The sequence below is a fragment of the Pipistrellus kuhlii genome, unplaced genomic scaffold (assembly GCF_014108245.1).
Source record: "Pipistrellus kuhlii isolate mPipKuh1 unplaced genomic scaffold, mPipKuh1.p scaffold_m20_p_6, whole genome shotgun sequence".
In the NCBI taxonomy this organism is placed as follows: Eukaryota; Metazoa; Chordata; class Mammalia; order Chiroptera; family Vespertilionidae; genus Pipistrellus; species Pipistrellus kuhlii.
Window position 1 is genome coordinate 60634537 of NW_023425562.1, and position 14993 is coordinate 60649529.

Below are 14993 nucleotides of genomic sequence, written 5' to 3' on the forward strand. Positions count from 1 at the left end.
CACCAGCTCAGTGTAGCCAGGAAAAGCCAGCAGCTGCACAGCTGAAGGAAAAGATTGATATCTTTTGGAGCTTTGTTAAAAGCCTCATGCTCAGAGCACAGTCAATATTTTGTCCAAACTGGTAGCTTCCTAGAAAATCTGCATTTTCAAGTCTGTGTTGTTATTTGACTTGAGTCACAGTTCAGCTGAGCAAAAAATAAAAGCCCTATCCCCAGGGCATTATTCTGGTGTAAACCAAGCATGTTAAACTCAAAGGCTAACTCAGGCCAAGTAAACAAGGTTTAAGTTTATGTGGGCCGCAAAAAATTAAAAGCTTCAATTTTCAGAGAAATGTAGGTTTTTTTCTGATAGAGATAGGCTGAATACAAAGGGCTGAAATAAATAAGTCATTGTTAACATAAAATAATAGAACATTTTAATAAAAATTAATATTTTGCCTTGAACATTAACTTACCAGACACTGAATAACTGCACAAATTAATAAGCGTAACGTAAATAAAGCTATTTTTCTTATTCTCCTAAAGCAAAATATTTCCTGTTGCACACATCAAACAAGTCACTACAGGACTAATGACATGGCAATAGGCTGCTAAAATATTCACTGCCAGTATTATGGAGAGAAATAAGGCACCTCGAGTAAGGCTCGTAAGGGAAATGAAAGCAACACAATTATAGTAATCAGTTATTAGCTAATATTGTAGTTCATTATTAATAATTATGTATGACAGGATATTGTAAAAATTAATATATGAAATTTTTATTAAAACATTTCCCTTACATACTGTTATATTGGCTGGGCCTCAAAAATATTCTTTGTGGGCCGTAAGTTTGACATGTTTGGTGTAAACCATAGCAATCTTCTAGCACAAGCATGTCAAACTCGCGACCCATGGGCTGCATGTCTCATTTATTTGGCCCGTGTTAGCCTTTGAGTTTGACATGCTTGTATCTAGCAACACTGCAAATCCTACGAATATGACTTGGGGTAAGAAAAAGCTGGATCCTAGACAAAAGTTTAAAAGGAAGTGTAGAGAACTATTGAACCAAATGGACTTTGAAAAGCTCCAACTTATTTCTGGGTATCTAAAAAACCTCTCCCATGCACAAGACTATGAGTATACCCAGGAAAAATCTGGGAAAGTAAAAGACCTCAGTCGTTCACCTCCAGCTGACCTTGAGACCTTGCACAAACAGAAAGTGAAACCTAAAACTGTTTTATAAATCTGAAATTTGAAGGTGGGCTTTCACGAAAACACAAATCCCCTTAACAAAACAAAACAAAACAAAACAAAACAAAACAAACAAACAAAAAAAAGATAGACAGCATAAAGGGATGGTATTTAAGGAAATATTTGACTGATGATTTGCTTACTACTAAATTTTACTGACCAAGTAACAACCTCTAGAAAGCCAAGACTAGTATTTGCACTTGGCTGGATTAGTAATGAATAATTTTGTAAGCTACATGAGGACAGGTACTTTGTTTTGTCTACCAAAGTGTTCTCTCAAATCAACATTTAATTAACATCAAGTAATAACTTTCAATTGCTATCATTTTGTAAAAAGAAAAGCCAACTAATCTGTATATTTGACACTTTTGATCATTGCTTGATGTTTGAGATAGGAGTTGGCATAAAAAAAAACACGCATACTTACAGATTAGAAAATTAAGTTTTATTTAAAACAGAGTGAGATAGTGTGGTGGACCCTGTGACATCCAAGTTCCCCATCGGGGATGAAGGACTTAGCCCTCCATTGGCTGGGACTGCTACGAGAAGATGCCCTTCACCCAGCTGATTGCATCCTTGCAGGGCAGCCTATGTTCAAGAGGATCAAAAAGGAATGCTAGAAACATAGCCCCTCACCCTACTGGGTCAACTCTATAGCACAATGTTAGCCTAAGCCCCATCCTGCTTCATTGGAACTGCATTCTCCCTCTGACCAATCCTGCTTCTTTTGCCTCATTTCCAGAGTCCATCATGAGAGCATCCCTAATTAATGGATGCTGCATGAATCTCTATCTCAGAGAACTCAGAGTCAAGTCTCCTATCAACCTCTCCCACTTTATCAAGTTGCCTTATGCATGAGCCCATGGCTAAGGGTGCATCTTATTATTTTAATTTTAGCATAAAGTAAGAGTTCTCCTACAGTAATAAGTACTTGCTTCCTGGTCTTCCATTACTTGATATAGTTTAATAAAAATGAATATGTCTTTCCTTCTCTCAAGCCTTGGATAGGGGATTAACATGCTCTCATAAAATATGAAGAATTGGTTTGTTATAGATGTACTATGTCTCTCTATCTTCATTATTTGTTTTTAGAGATTGGTGAGCCCAGTCATGATTACCCACATTAACAAGTCAGTCCCCAACTCTTCTGGCAGATTTTGGAGATTTCTTGCTTAGAAACACCTGGTAAAACATTTTTTTATTCAACTTCAGGCAATACAAAAGCAGCTGAAAGTCACTTGAGTGGAAACCCAACTATGATGCTGCTTTTCAAATCAAAAGCAAGATCTCAGCTCCGCAGGATGTGGCCGATTGCCAGGTGTTTAATATTCGAGAGGCAAGTACACTGTTGGGAGCTTCTTTACATAATTGACAAACCAAAGCCCAAAGTATTGAGGTTAACAATTCCCTTCTCTTTGACCACAGAACTGGTACTGGGATATTTCTTTCCTGCATATAAATCACCTTCATAGAGCTATTGGAGGGGTATTCTCAGTCTCTAGAAGACAAGCAGTGAGCCTCTGGGCAGCAGAGCAATGTCAGAACAAGGTACAAGGTGGGTTTAGGGTCACTTTGCAGCCACCGTCATTTTTCTTCTTTCTGGCTCCTGAATCTGCCAAATGATTTTGGCCCGAGTGCTGCGTATTTGAATTCTATGCAGACAATAGTACAGGCACGAGGTTTTCTGCACACAGTCTTTGATGGATTTGATCAGGACATCAAACATCAGCATATCTCCAGATGTTGCAAAAAGCTTTTCAGAGACTTTGCCGTTTATAATCTGCCAACCATCTGGGCTATGACATAGACACAGCAGACAGAGGATGTCATGTGAGCTGACCAGCATTTTCACCAATCACTGGTGTCAGAGGTGGAGGTGCCTCGCGTTTCCCTGTGAGTGTGCCATGGGCACACCTGTGATCTTTTATTAAAGGAGTGATAGAATAGGAAAGCAATTCAAAAATGAGTAATGCAGACTACATAACATTCCTGAAGGAAAGATTAAATTGTGAGTTGTTTTATATTATTTTGCTCCCTTTCCTTTGAAAGAAGAAAAGGAAGGATAAATTGACATTTCTGAATGCCTAAGATGTGCCAGTGACCTCACATAATGTACGTCCTCATTTAATTTTCACAATACATTATGAAAGGATGAGGAAAATGAAATCATTAGAAAGTTCATAATCTGTCTTAAGTTTACCCAAATAAGTGAAAATATGAGGATTTAAATGCAGGTTGTAGTAACTTCAAAATGTATGATATTCTCACTCTAATACCCATTCCTATATGAGTTGTGACCCAAGTCCTAAGTGAAGATTCAAATTTGTTCTCTTTGATAGTATGTTGAACTTCTTTTGATTTAACTGAAAAATTCTAATTAAACAGACTTTTAATTGTAGGACTTTTCAGAACATTTAATTATACAGGTAATGATTATGAATCTGAATAAACAAATGGGCCTTTTACTTAATTTTGCTATCTTGATCACCTATTAGCACCTCATTGTAGGCAGGAGGTAAGTGGCTGGGTTGATAGTCATTATTTTTAAATCTCATAAAACAAGTAAAAAATGTGTTCTATTCAGTTCACATTTTTACTACCTTTTTTTTCTCAATGGTGAACTTGGTAGGCCTTTTATTTTTTTTCATAAAATTGCCATGGTATTTTCAATATTCTATTTATCTGCAGAGGTGGGGAACATCCAGCCTGAGGGTCACATTATGTCTGCAAAATCATTTTGTCTGGCTCTACCAAGGCATTATGGGTGAGTTAATTAAAAGTTTGACCAAATATAGCAGGGTGATTTTTAAGTTGATAATGTTGTATGGCCTTAGAATGATGCTATAAATATTCAAATGGCCCTTGGCAGAAAAAAAGGTTCCCTACCCTGAAAGCATAGCTGGTTATACTGAGATATAGCAGACAATGACCTTACCTTTTATTTGTGCTTAGCATGGTGCATTGCACACAAATAACTATCATAGAGAGGGAAAGCTTCATGCACATTTCAGCCAGGCTCTAAAGTAGGGGTGTCGAACTCAATCAGAGAAGGGGCCAAAATCTAAAATCCAGCCTAAATCGTGGGCCGAATGGTTTACTGAACAGTCATAAACTGTCATTGTGATGGAAACGCAGCGGAGTGCAGTGATGACAGCGCGGTGCGGGCCACATTGCAAGGCCTGGCGGGACGGATTTGGCCCGTGGGCCTTGTGTTTGACACATGTGCTCTAAAGGATTCATTGAGAGAGAGAAAGAACATTTTAAGTAAAAGAAACATTGTGGACAATCGTAGTGTGAGTACATGAATAGTATATAATAAAGAGCTAATATGCTAATTAGAACAGATCAATGATCTTCCATTATTGACCAATGGGTGGGGCCATGAGGCAGCCTGGTATGTGAGGGCTGAACCCCTTGCATGAATTTTGTGCATTGGGCCTCTAATAAATAATACTAATTTATATTAGTATGTTGTATGGTGTAAATTGTAAAAAAAAAAAAAAAAAGTAAAATATTGTGACCATGTCCTACTGTTTCATAAAGGTTAAAACAGTAAGTCTGGAAAAGAAGAGTATTAAGATTGAACAGATTTTCTCAATTCTTTTTAAAAAATATTTTTTATTGATTTCAGAGAGGAAAGGAGAGGGAGCGATAGAAACATCAGTGATGAGAGAGAATCATTGATTGGCTGTCTCCTGCAGGCCCCTTATTGGGGATTGAGCCAGCAACCCCAGCATGTGCCCCGACTTGGACTCAAACTGTGATCTCCTGGTTCATAGGTTGGATGCTCAAGAATTGAGCCACACTAGCCAGGCAGATTATCTCAATTCTTCATCCCTCTTTGTATCCACGCCAACTGTCAGGTGAGCTGAGCTCTCCGCTTGCTGGGAATGTGCTAACCTTCTCTATCTCTTGACTAGAGTTCAGCCATGTGACTTTACTGAGCCAATGGGAGATTAGCAGGAGTGATACAAACAGACACTATAAATGCACTTACTCACCAGGGTTTACTTTCCATGCCTCTGTCACTGCCATGAAGAAATGCCTGGAGGTAGTCTGTTGGAGGCTGAGGCCTTTGACGCACAGCCAAGGGCTCCAGCTGCCACAGTCACCAGCCAAGCAGTCTACATCAGCTGACAACCAGGCGTCCCCAGACATGAAAGTCCAGCACCGTTCAGCAGAGCCACCCAGCCGTCCCCCAGATGAAACCAGACATGTGAGCAATAAACTCAAATTTTCACATGACACCAAAGATCTGTTGTTGGTTATACAATAGATAATACATACAACTGACATAAGAAGGGATAAGAAAAGAGACAGGTAAATGATACAGAGTGTTGAAAATTTGGGAGAACACCTACCATCGTCCATACAAGTGGAATTGGTAGGATTTTTAAAAGAACTACCTCAACGTCCTGACCCTCAAATCTACTAGTATGACACTGGAACAACGGGGATCCTGAGAAGGAATTTGTCAATGATCCCTTCATACTGTCATAGCCTCCAAATTGAACCCTGATGCTTGGCAGACTTTTCCTCAGCCTGCAGTGTGCTGACTTTGCCCTTCTCTATCATTCCTTCATTTTGTCCCTTATGGTATTTATCTTTGGGCCTATTTTTTCCTAAGAGAAAAGAGTATCTTTAAAGGTAGAGATTTTGCTTTTCTCTTGGGGTGCCTAGAATAGTTTTCTAAATGATAGATAAGTAAGTCTATAAGACCTTTTTAAAATACAGAGAGAAATTAGAGGCAAAAAATAAAGAAATAAGTCTAGTTAAAAAACAATCTCTTATCTTTAATTCCAAAATCCCAAAGGTTTTGAAAACTCATTCACAACAAAAGCTCACCTGAATTGATAGGATACTTTCTATAATATTTAAAATGCAGAAGCACAGTGGCATCCCTTATCTGTGAAGAGACAGAGAAGGTTTTCATTCTGGCTTCATGGCCAGAGAACTAAACTCCTTTCAATTGTTACCTTGTCATCTGACAAACGCTTTTGCATGGGAAAACTTAACCTGCCCTTTCTGAGGGGCTCAGTTGGTTGGAGTATCATCCCTTACACAATAAGGTTGTGGGTTTGATTCCTGGACAAGGCACATTCCTGGGTTGTGGGTTCAATCCCCAGTTGGGGCCCCTTTGGGAGGAAATCAATAGATGTTTCTCTCCCACATCATGTTCCTCTATTAACATATCCTTGGGTGAGGAGGAAAACTTAAACTGGTGGTTTGCAAACTTAATTGGGATTCATAATTATCAGAAGAACCAATTTAATATGCACATTACTGGTCTTAGTCATAGACGTTCTTAATTTTGTAGGTATGGGATGGAGGCAAGGAATTAATCCTTTGTTATAAGCTTTCTTGTGATTCTAATGTAGACGATCCATGAGCCATAGTTTGAGAAACACTGACCTAAAACCAAATCAAGAAAATGAACTACCAAACCATGAACAGACATGGAGGAACCCTAGATACACATGCAAGAAGCCGATCCGAAACGGCTACATATTATATGATTGCGAAGAAGTTAAAATTATGAAGATTGTAAAAGGAGCAGTGGTTCCAAGTAATATCGGAGGGAGAAATGAATAGATAGAACAGAGAGTTTTAGGGCAGTGAAATTACTCTGTACCATACTATAGTGATAGACATATGTCATTATACATTTGTCAAAGCTGATAGAATATATAACACTAAGAGTGGACCATAATGTAAACTATTGACTTTGGTGACAATGATGTGTCAATGCAGATTCATCAATTATAGTAAAGTTAGGACCCCTGTAAAGGACTCTGATATTGGAGAAGCTATGCTTATGGAAGGGAAAGGGGATGTACGGGAAATCTCTGTATTTTCTGCTTAATTTTGCTGTGAATCTAAAACTGCTCTAAAAATAATGTTTTGCCGAAACTGGTTTAGCTCAGTGGATAGAGGGTCTGAAGGGTCCCGGGTTCGATTCTGGTCAAGGGCATGTACCTTGGTTGTGGGCACATCCCTAGTATGGGATATGCAGGAGGCAGCTGATTGATGACTCTCTCTCATCGATGTTTCTAACTCTCTATCTCTCTCCCTTCCTATCTGTAAAAAATCAATAAAATATATTTTAAAATAATAATGATACTAATAATATGTTTTTTTAATAAATAACAACAAAAAGAAGTCCATCTGTCTATAAATAAATAAATAAACAAACAAAGTCCCACTGGCTGACACAAATGTGGTTGGTGGTATATTTCCTGTTTTTCAGCTGGTTCCTCCCAATAGGTCCCCCAAATCCTCCCACTTTCCTTACACCCAAATTGGGCCTACTGGTGCTGGATGGGAAACAAATTTTTCATTTACTGCAGGGCTGGACTCTGACTTGAATCCCAAGTGTCCATGAGTTACCATAGTCAGTGTCAGTCTGCTAAACTGGATGACTCAGTTAATCCTAAACCTCACGTGAAACAGTAATTGCACCCACCACTTTCTTCTCCTGAGTGTTTTGCCAAAACTAATAACAAATCACAAGGATTCTACTCCTTTCTTGGAAAGATACTAGGGAACCTGTATAACAATTACCATAATTTCTGAAGGCTTACTTGCACCCATCTTCTATTATAGACATAACTGCTAAAATTTGTTGAGCACTTTGTATATGCCAGACACGGCTCTAAGTAATTTACTTTATTACATGATTTCCTAAAAACATTAGGAGGTTCATATTATTATCCCTATTTTATAGATAAAGAAACTACAGTTCGGAAGAGTTATATCATTCCCCCAGGTTACACTGTGTGATATTTGTGGTTTCTAATTTCAAAACCCATTCTCTGGATATAATACAGTGAGAGAGACTCTGCATTACTTCTGTGGATTCCTGAAAGGAGTCTGATCATGAGGAAATGCCATGCCTAAATTAAGGGGACATTGCCAGGTAATTGTTCTATGCTCTCCAGGGAAGACCAAAGATGACTTGAAATGATTCCAAATGAGCTATCATCAGAAAGACAGGACAGTGAAGAATCTTTGACTTTGATCCTAGGCCAGAAAAATAACACTGGGGGCAACTGGCAAGACCTAAAGTGTTCTGTAGATTAGATAATATTATTGCGCACATGTTGATTTCCCAGATTTTGATAACTGTTCTCTGCATATCTCAGAGAATGCTCTTGTGCTCAGGAAACACACATTGAAATAATTAGAAGTAAGTGAAAATCATGTCTACAACTTACTCCCAAACATTTTATAAAATAAACCAGAGTATAAATATACACAAAAGGGCCTTGTCTTTGAAGGGCCCTAAAACAAAAAGCAATACTAATTTTAATCTCCAAGTTAAAGTCCTTAAATGTGGCAAGTGAGAAACAAAGAGACAGGGAAGTCATCCTAAGAGAGAAAGGATCCATTTTGTTTCACTTTGTTTAATACTTATTAAGTGCCTTTCTGTATAATATTAAAAACCCCCAAAAAATCAAATCCAGAACTCCTAACTTTGAGGAACATATATAGTGTTTCAATTTTAACTGATTATGGCCTGAAATATAGAGGTTTTGTCTAAGCTAAATGATTTTATAAACCTCAAATAGAATTACATTATTATAAAAAATTGAAAATAAGAGAATAACACAATTCTAACTTGAGCATTGTATTCATAAACAAACCAATATTTAGACTGACATCAAATAAAGTAACACTTTACTAATGAATTCTTATGGTGTTGTCATTAAGGCCAGTTATTTGAAACAAATAACTTATAGCAGCCATTCTCATATGTGTTCAATGCTATTTCCCTAACACATATATTAGAACCCAAGATGTAGATGTTTGATGGAAACGCGCTGAATAAAGAAAGGTTGGGAGGGGTGAGATCTTGTCAGAGCATCAGAGCAGACACAAGGCTTAATGCTTCTGATCGCAGAAGCCAACTTGCATTCATTACATTTTAGTGGCAGACTATCCTTTTTTCTGGCCTTCTGAGGTCATCCTTTGATAAGTAATGTGGGACAACACATTTCTCCATGTGCTGCATAGGCCAAGCTTAATTAGCACCCATCCCCCAACACTTGGCTCCACAGCTGTCTGGTGACATGACACTCATATAACATCTGGTTTAATTTGCTTTCTGAGACAAGACTGCACTCATTTTGATCCTGAATGAATGGCTTCCATTTCAGTGAGTGTGGCCTCCACTACCTTGTAAGATGGATATAAATTCTGTTTTTCATGTTTCTGCTCTTTCTGAAATCCCTTTTTCAACTAATTAGGCACGGCTTGTTTGCACTGAAGTTTCATCAATCGTCAGTCATCAGACTCTGCGTAAATGTGGCTAGGCTCTTGCAAAGTAACCACATTAAGGAATCACTCCATCAGGTCTAGTTTCTCTATCTTCATGTATAATAAGTAATACATGCCATCACCTAGCATTTCAGATAATAAATGTTATGTGACTCCTGGTGCTAGGAGGAGGTTTGGAAGCAACTATGTAGATCCTGTTAGTCATGTGTTTCTATGGTTTTTTATAAATATTATGACCATTCTTAGTCAATATATGATGATTACAAATTATTCTTTTTTAATTTCCAGGAGCTATTTTCTTCCAGAGGTCATTTAGAAGGGCTTTCAGATTCATTAGACTCTGATGAATGTAACTTACCAGACAGAAAATATTAACAGGGCCAACATTTAGGTAATTAGGATGAGATTCAGACTCTGAGTTACTGTGAACAAAGAGAAAATAATGAGTAAGAGCAGAAAGACCTCCTCAGTTGATCATGTCTTTGAGGAGATACTTATTTACAAGCATGGGGGGAAAAACTCTCATGAGAAAATTATCTATGTATTGTTGATCAAGAGGAGGTCTGTTGACTTTTGTAGACCTCTAGCTATGCAAGTCAGAATTTTTAAATTTCCTATATTCTCACAGACTACATCATTGTCAAAGTAAAGAGTAATATTGAGTAAAATATAAACACTAAAGGGTAAGAGAACTAAGCAATGTGTGCTGAGAAATTCACCTGGTGCTTTACGTAGAATATGAAAATTTTTCTCTGGACCACTCACTGGCCAAGCTCAAGTTAGATCAAGGATCTTAGGGCTAATAATGCTAACTGAATGACTAAGTAATTATTGGAGTAAAAGCCTTAGAAGCTAGGCTTGTTTGTACCATAAACATAAAGCAGAAAAGAAATAATCCAGTAAAAATTGAATCACATAGTGAAAAGACTCTCATGTCTATTCCCTACATATCTATTTTTGTAAATATCTCTGTTGTTGCTAATTATAACAGGCGCAACCACACTCAGTATTAACAACTTTAATAAGATGCTCTTATAAATAACAGCAATGACAATGAAACTTTTTAAGATCACAGTTGCTTTTGCACATGAAGAGTTTGGACACATCGCTTGATTGGTTGGTTGGTTGGTGAATGTTCGGACACATTTTCCAGTAGGTTTCTCTTTTCCTTCCTTTTTCTCCCTCTCCCTCTTTCCCTCTCTCCCTCCCTCTCCCTCCTTCACCCTCTCTCCCCTTTCCCTTCCCCCTCCCACGCCCCTTTCTCTCCTTTACCCCACCGGCAAGAAAATGGGCACAAAACACAAAGAGTAATTAACTCTAAATTCTAAATTCTCCTCTTTTACCAGTTATCCCTTTTTCCAAGCCTATACATCTGTCTGTCTATCTATCAATTTAACTATCTATCTACTATCTATCTATCTATCTATCTATCTATCTATCTATGTATCATCTATGTATCTATCCATATTTTGTTGCTGAAGAAACTACAGCTCAAAAATGTCCCAATTTTTCAAATTTGGACTTGAAAGAACTAGGATTTTTAACCCATATCTTAACATGAACTTTAACCATGTTTTTTCTATTATACCAAGTGCTAAGTTAAGGGTAAAATTATTATTAGAGGCACACAAATATTTTACTTGATTATATTTAACTTTTAATATATTTTTATTTTTTTAATTTAAACTCTAATTATGTCCATGATTCTGTTTTTGTTGTTGTTTTAATATATTTTATTTATTTTTTACAGAGAGAAAGGTAAAGGGATAGAGAGTGAGAGTTCTCAAGATTGAGAAGAATAGATGGGGGATGAGGTATATTTTGAAGAGAGAATTGAAAGGATGTGGGGGATGAGGAGAAGAGAGGAGTGAGGAATGACTCTCAGGCTTCTGGCTTTGGTAACTGGTTTGATGGTGGTGCCATTGACAGAGATGGAAAGGCTGAGGAGAGCCGGACTCAAGGGGTAAATAAAGGGCTCTGCTTTGGCCATATTGAGCTGGAGATCCTTATGAGACATTCAAGTAGAAATGCCAAATGGGTAATTGATATTTGAGTCTCAAGTATATAGGAAATGCAAGGCCAGGGGATAGAAAGTGGAATACTCTTAACTCTAAAAGGGTTTAATGTGGAAGAGAATGTACATATATCTTCCCCAAACTATCTTCACACTTAGTGCTTTCCACTTGCCCTCATATTCTGAGATGTTACATCATTGTCCTCTCAACTCTGGATGATTCCCCCATCCAAAATCATTTCTTATAAAAAAAAATTCTACTCGTCCCTTCAAGCTAACTAGAAAACAAATACAGGCCCTTCTAATTTTTGTGTTTTTAACTATAAAGTGTCTGTGAAACAGGGGCAGGGGAGGGGAGAACCCCTGCAAACCACAATAAAAACACTAAGGGTTATTTTCAGTGGAAACTGAAAAGGTTTATTTTTCTTATTGCACAAAGAGCTACTCCTGAGACTGATGTGTATTTGGTGCTTAGACAGAAAGTTTATTTATCCTTCATTCATAGCTCTATCACTCCTGTGATGGTTATAAGAGTCTTTAGATGGACTTCAAACTGACTCAGAATTCCAGATTCCGATATCTGGACAAGTCCTCAAAGACTACTCCAACCTGTTCACATTGCATGTGAGAAAACAAAAATCTTAAGTTTGAATGACCAAAATGGTGACACTGGTGTATATTTTATATCCTCTAACTTATGTATTATTTGTAATAACTATAAATATATATGCGAAGACCCTTGAACAATGCTTGGGTTAGGTGCACTAACTCCCTATGCAGTAAAAAAATGCATATAGCTTTTGATTTTCCAAAAACTTAAAAATCACCTACTGTTGATGAGAAGCTTCATCAATAACACAGTTGATTAACATATTTTGTATGCTATGTGTATTATATATTACTAGAGGCCCAGTGCACAAAATTTGTGCACAGGGGAGAGGGTATCCTTCAGCCCAGCCTGCCCCCTCTCCAATCTCAACCCCTGGAGGGATGTCTGACTGCCCACTTAAGCCCGATCCCAGGACTGCTGGCTCCTAACTGTTTACCTGCCTGCCTTCCTGATTGCCCCTAACCGCTTCTGCCTGCCAGCCTGATTGATGCCTAACTGCTCCCTTGCTGGCCTGGTCACCCCTAACTGCCATCCCTTGCTGGCCCAGTAACCCCTAACTGCCCTCCCCTGCAGGCCTGGTCACCCCTAACTGCCCTCCCCTGCTGTTCCATTTGCCCCAACTGCCCTCCCTTGCTGGCCTGGTCATCCCTAACTGCCCTCCCATGCAGGCCTGGTTGCCTCCAACTTCCTCCTCTGCAGGCCTGATCATCCCCAACTGCCCTCCCCTGCCACTATCTTGTGGCAGCCATCTTATGTCCACATGGGGGTGGCCACCTTTGACCATATGGGGGCGGCCATCTTGTGTGTTGGAAAGATGGTCAATTTGCATATTACCTCTTTATTATATAGGATATCCTTACAATAAAGTAAGTGAGCAAAAAGAAAATGTTAAGAAAATCATAAGGAAGAGAAAAATAATTTATAGTATTATGTATATTTATTGAAAAATAATACACATATATTAGTAAGTTCAAACCCATGTTGTTCAAGGGTCAATTGTGTACACATAGTTTTTAATTTTTTTTAAATATATTTTTATTGAATTAAAAAAGAAAGGGTGAAGGAGAGATAGAAACATCAATGATGAGAGAGAATCACTGATTGGGTGCCTCTTGCACTCCACCTACTGGGGATCAATCCCACAACCCAGCATATGTTCTGACTGGAATTGAACCTGGAACCTTTTAATCTGAAGGCTGGCGTTCTAGCCACTGAGCAAAACCAGCTAGGGCAGGTTTTTCTTGCTACCAAGTAAATTGTCCCTTCCTCCACCCAAGACTTGATGAATACAGCTGACTCACTTCACCTTGTGAGTTCTTGGTCAAGGAATGACTGCAATTTTACTTCTAATATTTTAATATATTTCTAAGAGAAAGGGAGAGGGAGAGAGAAACATCAATGATGACAGAGAATCATTGATTGGCTGCCTCCTACATGCCCTCTACTAGAGATTGAGCTCACAACCTGGGCATGTGCCCTTGATTGGAATCCAAATTGGGTTTCCTTCAGTCCACAGGCCAATAATCTATCCACTGAGCCAAACCAGCTAGAGTTCTCATATACTTTTTAAAGCTATAGAGATCTGCCTGCAAGTTCACTTATTCCAGGTACCAGAGTTATCTCTAATTCAAACTTGTCTCTTCTCTTACATATTCACAGAGATTTCATATAAGAGGACTTCCATAACACAGTTTCATCTCATTATTTAACTGAAGGAGATCTTCTCCAATAGGAAAATGCATAAGATAATGTATATAATAGATTTTAAAACCTTATAATAATTTATATAACTAGAATCTACAATATTTTCTCCCACTTTGTTCTTATTCTTTTTAATGATTAAATCCACAGATGCTCAACTAAGAGTTTTGGAAATGCTGAAAAGTTGGAGGAAGACAAAAATAAAATTCCACAAGCCTTATATAATCACAGTTTATATTTTATTATATTTCCTTCCAGATCTTACTTTATGCATATAGGTTTATATTTGTTTTATGTGTGTGTGTGTGTGTGTGTGTATGTATGTATGTGTGTGTGTGTGTATGTAAGTATATGTTTATGTAGTGTTTGCATATATTCATAAATGTATATACAGGGTATCCCAAAAATTTATACACACTTTAACAGCTGATAGCTCAATTTTGAAAATGAAATGTATTTAATTTAATAAACATTGCCTTTGTAATTACTCAAAGTGTGTGTACATATATTGGGGACACCCTATCTATCTATCTCTCCTCTCTCTCTCTCTCTCTCTCTCTCTCTCTCTCTCTCTATATATATATATATATATATATATATAGGCCTAAGTGACTGTTACTACTGGCCAACTTCCTGTCCATCCCTCCCACTGGACAGCCAGGTGGTCAGTGCACTCCCACAGCAAACCTCCTGTAGCTGGCCAACCTCCCACGGTCCCTCCCCCTAGCTGGCCAGCCCCGATCGGCCCAGATCAGGTTGGCTCCAACTTCCCATGGTCCCTCCCCGCACCGGCCAACCTCCCGCAGTCCCTCCTCCCAGCTGGCTGGCCCCAATCAGGACTGGGCAAGACAGCCCCAATTGGCTCTAATCACAAGCCAGGCCAAGAGACCCCATCCAGGCACAAATTCATGCACTGGGCCTCTAGTATATTACATATGTACATATATTCATATACACACACACACACACACACACACACACACACACACACACATATATATATATATATATATATATATATATATACACACAATTATATACACATATATACATATAGACACAGATACATACAAATAAATAAAATATTTCTATGTTTTTAATTATTTATATTCTCTAATTTTTCTCCAAATATGTGTGTGTGTGTGTGTGTGTGCACATGGCA